The sequence below is a fragment of the Coturnix japonica genome, chromosome 9, assembly GCF_054131305.1.
Source record: "Coturnix japonica strain WE chromosome 9, WE-NBRP24, whole genome shotgun sequence".
In the NCBI taxonomy this organism is placed as follows: domain Eukaryota; kingdom Metazoa; phylum Chordata; class Aves; order Galliformes; family Phasianidae; genus Coturnix; species Coturnix japonica.
In genome coordinates, this window is record NC_140671.1 from 15,951,299 (window position 1) to 15,964,407 (window position 13,109).

The window sequence follows — 13,109 nt, forward strand, 5'->3', positions numbered from 1 at the left end:
CCTGCCAAAGCAGGTTCCCTACACCACGTTGCACAGCTCAGCATCCAGGCAGGTCTTGAATATCTCCAGAGAAGGAGATTCCACAACCACCCTAGGCAGCCTGTTCCAGTGCTCTGTCACTCTCACCGTAAAGAAGTTATTGCACACATTAGTGCAGAACTTCCTATGGTGCAGTTTCTGTCTGTTTCCCCTTGTCCCGTCTCCACACACTGCTGAAAAGAGTCTGGCCTCAACACTTTGCCCCCCACACCTCAAATATTTATAGAACCTGGATCCTGTCCCCTCTCAGCCTTCTTTTCTCAAGGCTAAACAGACCCAGTTCCCTCAGTCTCTCCTCATTGGGGAGATGCTCCAGGCCCTTCACCATCTTAGTGGCCCTCTGCTGGACTCTTTCTAAGAGATCCCTGTCTTTTTTTTACTGGGGAGCCCAGAACTGGACACAATATTCCAGATGAGGCCTCACCAGGGCAGAGTAGAGGGGGAGGATCACCTCCTTCGACCTGCTGGACACGCTCTTTTTAATGCACCCCAGGATGCCATTGGCTTTTTTGGCTACAAGGGCACACTGCTGGCTCATGGTTAATCTGTCGTCCACCAGGACGCCCAGGTCCCTCTCAGCAGAGCTCCTCCCCAGCAGCTCTTCCCCCAGCCTGTACCGGTGCATGCAATTATTTCTCCCTAGGTGCAAGACTCTACACTTGCTTTTGTTAAACCTCATCCGGTTTCTTACTGCCCGGCTCTCCAGCCTGTCCAGGTCTCGCTGAATGGCAGCACAGCCTTCAGGTGTGTCAGCCAATCCTCCCAACTTCGTGTCATCAGCAAACTTGCTGAGGGTGGTCATTGATGAAGATGTTGAACAAGACCGGACTGAGCACAGACCCCTGGGGGATGCCGCTCGTTACAGGCCCTCAGCCAGACACTGCACCGCCAACGACAACACTCTGCACTCTGCCAGTCAGCCAATTCTCGACCCACTTCACTGTCCAATCACCTATCCCATACTTCCTCAGCTTTGTTATAAGGATGTCATGGGAGACTGTATCAGTTATAGAGGTTATAGAGTTCAATTCCTGTAGTCAATTTGGCGGCCCAGGTGGGACCAGCTCTGTTCGCTGCAGGACCAGCTGAGAGGGAGACACTTTTGGCGCACCCTGAGATTTCTCTGAAGGACTCCCTTCCTCACCTGATCACTGCAGGGACAGACAAGGACCACCCATAGGTGGACCAGGTATGTGTATGGTAAGTGGAGCCCATATGTCTTGAGGAGACATCCTACACAGTTTACAGCCATACGTGCTGCTCCCAGGGAGGTGAGCTCATGGCTTTGGTTGCCAGCTGGGGTAGGAAGACTCCTTGGGTGAGTTCCTATGAAAGGGAACTGTATGTCATATGAATGGAAACAAGAACAAGTACTCTCTCCCAGGTGGGTGACAATAGGAGGGACCTAGGTTGGTCTCTCCTACGGGTATGGGATATAGTGGATAGCCTGTCAAATGGTAGCCTGGGTTCTCCAAGTTGTAATCACGGGGGTTATAGGTTGTATGTTCAATATTATCATCTGCTTTAAGTGTTTGGTACCGTGTGTCAAGCCGACTCTGGGAAAAACATTAACGTTTGCAACTGGTCGACCAGAGTATGAGTGTTATTAAGATTCCAGCTAGAAAACGTTGTCAGCATTGTGTAGTATGAATAAACCATGGTTTTTGATCTAAATGTCAGAGTGAGTGTGGTGTGAGTGAGACACAGAACAGCTGCAGGGTGAGTGCCGAGTCCCGATCCATGTTTCCTTCCTCCTGTGAGGGAAATGGCCAGACACGGACAAAGTGAAAGACTGTGTTGTGTGTCCACTCATAAGTACTTTCTGCTTGTATGTAAGAAGACAGGAGTTTGTACTCTGTAGATTAGTAAGATTGTCCTGAGGAGAGGTGTACATTCCACCCGACCAATGAGTGTCAACCCATTTATGTAATACTATGTACTGCTTGCGAGGAAGTGTGTGAGGGAGGTGGTTCAATCAGTGCTGGTTCTGTGGCACGGTGTTTATAACTGAAGAATACAGACTGTATTAAGGGAGTTTATGTGAACTGAAGAACTGTACGTTTTGACAAACTGTTTTGATGGTATAAGAAAGTGTAATTGTTAATGATATATGAAAGTGTAGTTGAGGGAATGTGGAAGTGTATCTGAGCATACAAACAGAGGAAGCATTTACAGAGGAAAAAGGATTAAAGTGAGTTTACCTGCACTGACATGAGAGCAACACCCTGCCAGACCGCTGCCCTGTGAGCTGAGCAGAGCAGAGCAGAGACACAGTCCCCATGTATCAGGTAGTGTTATTCTGCTTACCAAAAGAATGAGTTCACTACAGAAGAGGCAAATCTTCCCCTCTGCTCCATCTGTGGCATACTCTGGAGTTCAAGGCATTGCAAAGCTATGGCACATCTACTTTCTTTCAATGATGAAAACTTAGTGTGCTCTGGGCTCTCATTTCAATTGCATCTAAAGAAGTCTAGGGTCATGCCAGCTGACAGGAAGCTGGCAAATGTTGTCTCATTGTAAGGAAGAGCAAGAAAGATGACATGGGCAATTATGGACCTGTCAGTCCAGAGCCTGGTAAAATTATGGAGAAAATGATGGTGGGAGTTATGGAAAAACAGCTGAAGGACAATTCTGTCATTGGTCGCAGCCAACACAAGTTTGTGAGGCAAAGGTCCTGTTTAATTTAAGCTCATTTTGTGACACAGTTATCCGTTTAGTTGACCAAGGGAAGCCAGTTGATGTAATCCTTGAGGATTTCAGTGGAGATTTTGATACTGTTTCTCACAACAACCTTCTGGACAGAATGTTCTGCATATGGCTAGACAGAAACACAATGTGGTGGGTGAGCAGTTGGCCAGTAGGTCAGTCCCAAAGGATTATAGTCAGTTTTTTCCATCAGGCTGGTAGATGGTCACTGTCGGGGTCCCCAGGGTTCCATTTTGGGGCCACTTTCCTTTCATGTTTATGCAGATGACTTGAATGCAGGACTAGAAGACGTTCTGAGCAAGTTTGCTGATGAGACCAGATGAGGAGGTGCTGTTGCCTCCACTGAGGGTGGAGAGGACTTGCAGAGAGATGTGGACAAGTCAGAGAAGTGGGTACCAGTTGGTACTAAGCACCAAGTGCATAAAGTATAACAAGAACAAGTGCCTGATTGTGCACCTGGGTAGGGGCAATGCTGGACATACACACTGACTGGATATGGGACACTGGAGAGGATTCTGACTGGAAAGGGTTGGGGTGCTGGTCAGCATCACACTGAATGTGAGTCAGCAGTGTGCCAAGGCAGCCAGGAAAGACAACAGTCCCCTGGAGTGCATGAAGCAACTTATTGCCAGCTGGGTGAGGGAAAGGGTTGTCCCTCTGCTCTGCATTGCTACTGCCTCACTATGTTCTGGGCACCACAGAACATAAAGGACTTCAAACTCTGGGAGAATGTGCAAAGGAGGGCACTGAAACCGAGAGATCTGAAGTTCAGAGTTTCACAGGGATTGGCTGCTTGTTCAGACTGGGCCCTTCTCACATCCCTGCTCACATCCTGCAATGAAACATAGGTCTCATATGGGACATGAACCTCACAGCGTCCTTGCACCACATGTAGAGCCTGGGATCTTCTGTCCCCATGTCTTTCATTTAACATCATACAAAATTCCAACACATTGCCCCAGGAAATGCCCAGAGCCAACATGACATACAGGACCTCTCTACCACTGGTCTTGCAATCAGGGCTTGACCTGTCTGCTTCGTAAGGCAAAGGAGAGGTTTCTTAGCATGCCAGTGCCTTTGCCTGCCTGTAGTCATGGCTTCCAGTTATCTTCTCTAACAAGTCCCTTGGGAAGCTTACTTGGTAATGTTCCTCAGCGGGCCCATTAATACTCCAAGAAACTTCACTGTTACTTCTGACTTTGTCTTGTTGAGCACTTTGTGCAAACTTCTCTCTGCACTAGAGGCTGATGAACTCAGCATCAAATGCACCCTGGGACCATTATAACCTAAAGAATCTCCTGTGCCTTATGCCATCTTGTTATCTTCTTCAGGTTATCAGAACTTGTTCAGCAAAAAGGAGGGATATCTGGAGAGAGCTTAAAGAATCCAGTATAAATTTATTGTCTATTTATTTATAGTTGGGTTTAAAGAAGACATTAAAGCAGCACTGTGCAACTGATACCAATCCAGGATGTCCCAATGAGTTCTGTACTGTTACTGTGTTGACAAAGGTCCTTCTCAACCTCCCCACCCAATTTCTGCTCACAATGGACCTATGGGACTTGCATCACTTTTCTTCACATCACTCTTCTCCTCTGCATTCATCCGCTCAGTGTTAAAACTGCTTTGCACCAACTCCCACTGGCTTTCCTCAGAGAACCAGCTACACATGGAAAAGGAAAGATTTCTCTTTTTTATCTGGCCAGCAAATGGAAAGAAAGGTGATGCAATTGAATGAACAGTAAAACACAGTGATCAACTGCATGCCATGTTCAAGCTGCATCTATTGAAGTTTGTCTTTCATATGGAATACTTTTAAAAGAAATGATTTATTCTGAGGTAGGATAGGATAGATTGAATCACAGTGAAGTAGTTGACAACAGAGGCCATCAGACTCTGGTAGATAGAGCAAATTCCAGTAATCTCCCTGGGATAGATCAGCCAGGTAGTTGAGAGGTATCAACTTAAAATTGATCAGGACTTGTGAGTATTTCACACATTGAGACGGGTTAACACATTCTCACTGATTCTCAGACTTTGGGGAGATGGAACAAATTCCAGTAATCCCCCTGAAAGTCAGAAATCAGACAGATAATTGGGAGGTATCTGACTGAACAAAGAGCAAGGGATGGAGAAATCTGGAGGGCAGTGGGAGTAGTTTGTGCCCAAATGGCCTGCTGAAAACATGCCCTTAACCATGGCCATTTATTTAGGAGAGCTGAAAAAACTTGGAGGATGAGACACATCAAATAGGCAGCAGGGAAGAGTAGTGCTGGGCACCGGGCTATAGTCACAGGGCATTGGCACTGGCACCACTGTCTGTGTCTCTGAATCTGAAGACATTTGTGTCCAGCGAACACAGTTCTGGAAAACATTGTAGTTTCAGTAAAAGAAAAAAAAAGACATCAAATCACCTCAAAGATTCATATTTACAACTTAAAATGGAACAAGACTCATGAGAATTTTTCATGTTGAGAAGGGTTAACACAATTTCAATGATTTCCATCTTTGTCTTCAATTATTTGTTTCAGTTTTATTGACATTTATGATCAACTATTAAGCTTACAGCCTCAAAATAAATAAAAAGAGATACATTTGCATCTTGCACGTGGCCTGATGCCCCTTTCACCTTCGCAGTTCCCACAAGTCCTTCCATGCCGGAGAGTATGAGATCCAGCAGAGCACCTCTCCTCTTTGGTTCCTCCACTGCTTGGTCAAGAAGCTGCCATCTGTGCTCTCCATGGATCTGCTGGATGCCACATGCCCTGCTGTGCTGTCCCTGCTGCAGATAATGGAGTGACAAAGGCCACCAAATGGGACAAGGGACAGACAACATCAGATTCCCATCTGTCTGCAGAGGGCACCTTCCATTTACTCTCCCTGATCAGGAAGACAGGAAAAGACACTGATGGTCTCCTCTGTTTGCCATTTCCATTAGCTCTGACCTGTCTGCTCTTCCATCCCCAGGCAGAGCTCAGTGCACTCTCACAGAGGGCATCCACCCTTCTTTATCTCCTCGCCCATCCATCCTAAAGACTCGGTATCCCCCTTGTGCTACAGTGCAGTTGTGGAAGCCATTAAACTGTGTCCCCATGGTCCAAACAGGAGCTCAGGCCTGCAGCTCTATCAAGATTTCTAGCTTCTTGTGTGTTGGTGTTTGCATAAGTGCAAAACCACAGAAGTAAACATCCTAATTGGAAAGCATCACTGGACATAGCCTGACTGGATAGCTAATCTATGGTATCAGTGTGCAGAAGGTGGCACACAAACATTAGACTGATCGTGGGCCTTGGAGTTGACACAGCAACATGGTCACACCATGGGCATGGCTTTCCTGAAGGCCCTGTGCTGCTCTTGCAGCTGTGAGTGAATTCACCAGACAGCCAGTGCTATCCCCTCTCTGGCCCTCGGCTGATGCCCAGGAAGGAGCTGTCTATCTCAGGGATTTCCCACATGGTTTACAAGCACTGGCACACATCAGGAGCAGCCCAGGCACCTTGGGCATCACCCAGTGTCTGTGTGTGAGCAGCTGCCTCCCAGCTGAAGGTCCGAGGACTCAGAGCAGGAGCTCACATGCAGGCAACTCCTTGTGCTCTTCTGAACTGAACCAGAGGAATCCCAGCTCCTGTGGGTGTGTAGGGAGCTGAATCCCATTTCATCTCCAGGATTTCTGTCAAGGGATGAGACTCCTGCACTGCCTCAGCTGGATCACTGCCCTGCACAGGGAAAGTCCAAACCTTGCCTTCCTTGTCTGGTTGCCCTTATTGTTTCATCAAACGATCTCTGGGAGCACTCCCCATATGTCTCCAATCAGTCACTGACCACTGGACATGTGGTGGTTAATTGAGCGAATTTCAAAGCACAGTCATGATGCTGTTGTCTTTCAGGAGCTGTTGGCCATGAGGACCCAGGGACATGTCAGGGGAGACAAGTCGGAAAGATAAAAATGACATAATCTGCTGCTTGCCTGTCCAGGCTCCTGGGACACAGGGAGCTCATAAAAGTGTGCAGGGCTGCAGAGAGACAGCTGTGCCCAGGAGCAGCTCTTGTGCACAGCACAGCCTGCAGGTGACAGAAGGAGAGGAGAGAAACTGAAGAGAGCTTGCAGGATGTGTGTGGTGTGAGCAGGCTGTGAGCTCACTGCAGGAGCATTGCTCACAGACCATGACAGGGTAAGTCTCACTGCAGACCATGAGCTGCTTTTCATAGAGGGTCAACTTAATTTGGGACATCCCATAGGAGATCTGGATGCAGGCACTGCATGTTTCTTTACTGTGGAAAAAGCCTTCTGCTCCAGCTGAGGGCTTCCATACTGCAGTATGAAATCACAGCCCTGAGGGCTGCATGTCCCAGCACGGCTGCAGGCTGTGCAGCCGGGGCTGCAGGCGGGTGCCCAGGGCTGTCCTGCAGAGCAGGGTCCCTGCTGTGCCCCAGGGGCTGTGTGCCGGGTATGGGACTCTGCCGCCTGCCAGGCTCAGCACTCAGCCTGCCCGGGGAGCTGCCCAGGGTGCTGCAGGGAGACGGGTGGGGGGAAGGAGCCCCCCGGCAGGGTTTGTGCTGCCACAGCTGCTGCCTGGGGCAGGGGATCACAACTCCACTGCACAACGGAATGTTTCTGAGGGCACTTTGCAAGAGGAGAGCCAAGGCAGGGGGTTTCCATTTCCTGTTCTGAGGCAAAGAGGTTTGGAGTCAGAAATCTAAAAGGGGCAATAAGAGTTCTGAGAATTTTTCATCAATCAATTGCTTGTTTTGTGAACACTCACACATGATGTGCTTTCAGTCTCCCCTTTCTCGAAGGATGGAATTATCTTCATTTTCTGTAGGCATGAATAATTCACTTATCCTACAAACAGGCAGCATTTTCTAACTGAAACTGAATGCCACAGAAGCTCGGGTAGGGGGCTCTAAGAGCACTTGGGGTAAAGATATGAGACATGAAACAGATGAAAATATCCAGGGAGAAGGCATAAGAAAATAAAAGGAAGGTTAGAGCTCCATATGCTGCTTCTGCTTAAGGAATGCTGAAATACATGAAATTAAATGCAAGTAATGGTGCTAAATGTACACTGTTGTAAGAGAATAAAAACATTTCATATTATAGCAGGAGGAGTGTGTCTGAGAATGGTCTGGACTTGTCATTATCTTCTGCACTCTGAGCAGGACTCCAAGCCCAACAACAGCAGATGTCCAACAGCAGCTCCATCAGCGAGTTCCTCCTGCTGCCGTTGGCAGACACGCGGCAGCTGCAGCTCCTGCACTTCTGGCTCTTCCTGGGCATCTACCTGGCTGCCCTCCTGGGCAACGGCCTCATCAGCACAGCCGTAGCCTGCGACCGCCGCCTGCACACCCCCATGTACTTCTTCCTCCTCAACCTGGCCCTCCTCGACCTGGGCTGCATCTCCACCACTCTCCCCAAAGCCATGCCCAACGCCCTCTGGGACACCAGGGCCATCTCCTACACAGGATGTGCTGCACAGCTCTTTTTCTTTTCCTTCTTCCTCTCAGCAGAGTATTCCCTTCTCACCATCATGTCCTATGACCGCTACGTTGCCATCTGCAAGCCCCTGCACTACGGGACCTTGATGGACAGCAGAGCTTGTGCCACCATGGCAGCAGCTGCCTGGGGCACTGGGGTTCTCTATTCCCTGCTGCACACTGCCAGTACGTTTTCACTGCCTCTCTGCCAAGGCAATGTTGTCAACCAGTTTTTCTGTGAAATCCCACAGATCCTCAAGCTCTCCTGCTCTGGCTCCTACCTCATGGAATTTGTATTTCTCTTTTTTGGTGTCAGTTTAGGCTTTGGTTGCTTTGTTTTCATAGTTGTGTCCTATGTGCACATCTTCATGGCTGTGCTGAGGATGCCCTCTGAGCAGGGACGGCACAAAGCCTTCTCCATGTGCCTCCCTCACCTGGCTGTGGTCTCCCTGTTTCTCAGCACTGGTGCTTTTGCCTACCTGAAGCCCCCGTCCATTTCCTCCCCACTCCTGGATCTGACAGTGGCACTTCTGTATGCAGTGGTTCCTCCAACACTAAACCCTATTATCTACAGCATGAGGAACAGGGAGATCAAGCACGCTTTCAGGAAGGTGTTGCAATAAGCACTATTCCAGCTACAATAAAATGCACAACTTCCTCAATAGGATTCCCAGTGGTGGTTCTTTATGTTTTATGCATCTTTGTCTGTTTGATTATGTGAGATATAGGAATGTGCAAAAAAAAAATGTTATTGAACTTATAAATAAAAATGTATTTAAATTCTTTCCTACCTAATTTCCATTTTCTCACTCCAAGAACTCATGTAAACATGGAACCAGATTCCCTGAATATGTTATAAGATACCTAAAAAGCTTTCAAAATAGACTTACTTAGATTTTCTTTCTTCCTACTTTGCCTGGATTTGGGGAGGTACAGCCACAGACAGCAGCTCAACGTGCTCTTTTCATTCATGTGCTCTTACCAGTGCTGCAGTGCTCTTGAGTCCTCTCATTTGTGCAGTCCTGAAGGTCTTGTGTGTCTCACAACAGTCCTGTTGCCTCTACAGCAGCAATCCAGGGCTGCAGTCAGTAGCCGGCAATATGAACAGGTCTGTCAGAGCTGGTCTCCTTGCTGGCACTGCCATAACAAGAGGGCCCCTTTAGAGCAGGACCAGAGAACTGGAGGGAGGCCTCTTCCAAAGCTGGTGTAAGGAATATACCTCAGGAGCTGCTCCCTGAGAAAACCTTGAGATCTTCAGGTGCTCTTCACTGTGTGACCAGATCAGATTGAATAGTCCCAAGGAGATCCGTAAGCATCTCAAGGCAGTGCTGTGGTTTAAGGTTTATGGGTTGAGACAAAGAGAAAAAGAAAAGGATAATAATTATGACAAATGTATTTATACATATATAATATATTTAGTGTATTTTCACACATATACAACATATGCAGTTGCAAACATATATGAACTAATCCCTATGCGCATCTGTCTGCAAGTCCAGGATTAGTTGCAGGGGTTTTAACAGCCACAGGGTTCACTGTAGGAGCTGAAGTGGCTGTTGGGCTGTTGCAGGAGTTGAAGTGACCTCAGAGTTCATTGCCAGAGCTGGAACCACCACAGGACCTGTGACTATGTTGGAGCAGCCACTGGGCTCATTGGAGGGGTTGGAGCCACCGCAGGGCTGTACTTCCTCCCTTGGGAGGAATTTGTACCATTTTCTTATTACCATACTTGGAACAGCTACAGGACCCGTAGCAGGAGTAACTGCAGAGCTCATTATGAGGGGTGGAGTGACAGAGGGATCTGCCCAGAGCTTGGAGCAACTGCAGGACGTGTAGCAAAACCTTGGAGCTGCTGCATGGTCTGTGCCAGGAGTTGCAGAGGCTGCAGCACTGTCAGCAGATCCAGCTCTCTGGATCTGGCACACTGCAGTCATTTGTGCCTCTTGGGGGTTACCAGTGCCACAGCAGACCTGCCCCCAATATTCTACCAGTTTATCAGGATCCTGCAGTTGCTCGGAGATGAAGTTCCAAAGCCCTGGGGGTGCCCACCACTCCAGGCAGCTGCCCAGACCGTCCCACACCCTCTGCCATGCAGAGCCTTCTCACCTTGGGGCAGATCTCTCACTGATATTCCTGAATAATTGTTTAACCTCAATCATAGATTCATAGAATCACCAAGGTTGGAAAAGGCCTAAAAGATCATCCAGTCCAACCGTTCACCTATTACCTATAGCTCCCACTAAACCATGTCCCTCAACACAATATCCAGTACACCCCCGGACTCACAGAGGCGACAATGTAAATTGTGTAATTCCTAATCATATGGACAATATTACTTCCAAAACCCAAAGATGACCGCAGAGCTGAATGTGCACAAAACTTCACTTTGTCAGCTGCCAATTTTATCGTGGTACAAACTGAGGTCAAACAGCATAGCAAAATAAATACCCTAATGCAGCATCCAAGCACCAAGTAAGGAGCTGTGCAGTGAAGCTTCATGAGAAGACTCAACAAGCTCCACACATAGGGAGCACATCCACACATACCAGCACCATGGCCTGCACTTCTCCAGCTCCCACAAAGCCCTGTCCGCTCTGGACAGATGTGCTGCTATCTCAACCCTTGGAGCCTCACATCAGGCACCAAAATGACAGTGGTTGTTGAACCCAACATGTGGCTCAGCAGCACACAGTGCTTTGTGCACTGCCCAATTCCCAGTGGGATGGGGATGAGAACTGGGAAAAAGAGTACAACTTCTGGGATGTAACAAAGCAGTTTACTAAGAGAGATAAAAGAAGTGGAGTAATAGTTATCACTATATATCCGTTGATATGGAATTGTATGTAACAACTGATGCACAAGCACTTGCTCAGCACCACCAGACTGATGCTCAGCTGGACCCTGGGCAGTGAAGAGACTGAGATGAACTCCCACCCCTTTCAATACAATTTCTGCTTGCTGTCAGCTGATAGAGAACGTCCCTTTGGCCACTATCAGTCAGCTGTCCTCACTCTGTTCCCTCCCAGCTCCATGTGCCCTCCACTGACCATGGCCTTGGCTCTGTACAACACTGCTTAGCAGCAGCTGTAAACATCAGAGTGTTATCAATGGTTTTCTCCTAGAACCAAAACACTGCACCACAGCAGACAGTCTGAAGAAAACAATTCCATCCCAGCTGTAACTCAGATTCCTGCCTGTCCCCTCTTCTTGTTCTTCCTGATCAGGAAGCAAGGAACAGAATCTGCCGCTCTCCTCTCTGAGCCCTTTCCATCAGTTCTCAGCTGGCTCCTCTGCTATCCCCAGGCAGAGCTCAGTGCCCTCTCATGGATGGCAGCAGCCTTTTCTCTTCTTCCTTGCCCATCCGTCATGCAGAATCTGTACCCCATTTGCTACAGTACAGAGCTGAGAATCAACCCACCATGTCTCTGTGAACCAAACAAGACCCTAGGCCTGCAAAGGCACAGAGATTTGGAGTTCGCTGAGTGAATGTTTGTGGTCCTCTCATTAGTGTAACGACTCTTCAGAAAGGATCCCCTTCCAGAAGCATGTTTTGATTTTGCCTGGCTGGGCCTTGCATCTACACTGTGCTACTGGTGTTCAGAAGATGGCACACAGGTACGAGACCCATTGTGGGGCTCACAGTTGTCCAGTGAACATTGTCACTACCCAGGGCATGTCTTTCCTAAAGGTCCTCAGTGGCATTTGCCAGCTGGCTGGGGGTGTGCTGGAGACCCCAGGGAACTGCCATTCTGTTGTAATACAAGAAGAATTTTACAGAGCAGCAGCCATGGATCAAGATAAGCACTTTACAGAGCAGCAGCTGCAGAGCAGGATAAACAGCATGAGAACCAAGGACACCTCTAGCAAAAGAGTGAAAGGCTCGTGGCTTTGAAGCGGGGTTTTAGGGTTCTTATTGCAGAAGCTTTCTTCCAATTAGTACGTGTGATTTTTGAACACCCTTGTTTGTTTGCTATAAAAGTACGGCTCTTCAGGCAATAGATGGACACAGCTATATTTAACTATATTGGTGTGTGGTTGTTTGTCCTAGAACGCTGACTTTTGCCTTCAGGTTCGCCAACACATGGGGGCCCGCAATGTCATGGGATTTAACTCTTGAACACCTGTGGGATCCCGAGAAACTAAGCCAGTATTTGAGTCAGGGATGGCGCAGCCTAGATAGATCTAAGGGGGTATGACTTATTTGGGGCTTGGCTTGTGCTTACCGTGCTCTATATAACACTGTTCCGAAAAGAGAGAATTTCCGAGCTGAGGTTCTAGCCAAAAAGGGAAATCCCCAAGTCAATTTTGATCAGTCACAGGAGGCACCAGTAACAATATCAGTTGCCCTTGTGGAAGGCAAGAAATGGAAATGGGTGTCCTCACGTCTAGAACGGAAAAAAGAAGTGGAGGAGGAGGCAACAGAAGATCCAGGTGACAGATCTGGATAAGTACCGAGAAAGGAAAAAGGAAAAGTGTCATGAAGAAGAGAGTGATGAGGAGGAAATCTCTGTTACTGTTTGTCGATCCCTGAAGATGACTGAAATCGAAGGCGTAAGAAAGGAGTTCACACGGCACCAGAATGAATCTCTTGTTACCTGGTTGCTTCGCTGTTGGGACAGCTGGGACGGTAGCTTGTTGTGATGTGACAGTCCCTTCCCCATATTCTGGAAGAATCTTAGTGTAATACAGTGGGTGTAGACAAAAAGGCATAGGTTATATAAGGATGTGTCTGTTTCAATAAATCGCCATTTTGCCACTTCATCTCCTTGGTGTCACTTGGTAATTGGCCTAGCTGCTGCTTCAGTTGAAGGCGAGAGATCGTAAAGAAATTAACGACCATAAAGCCTTCATGTGTATCATTAAAATTCTCAGCTATTAGACACAAGCGC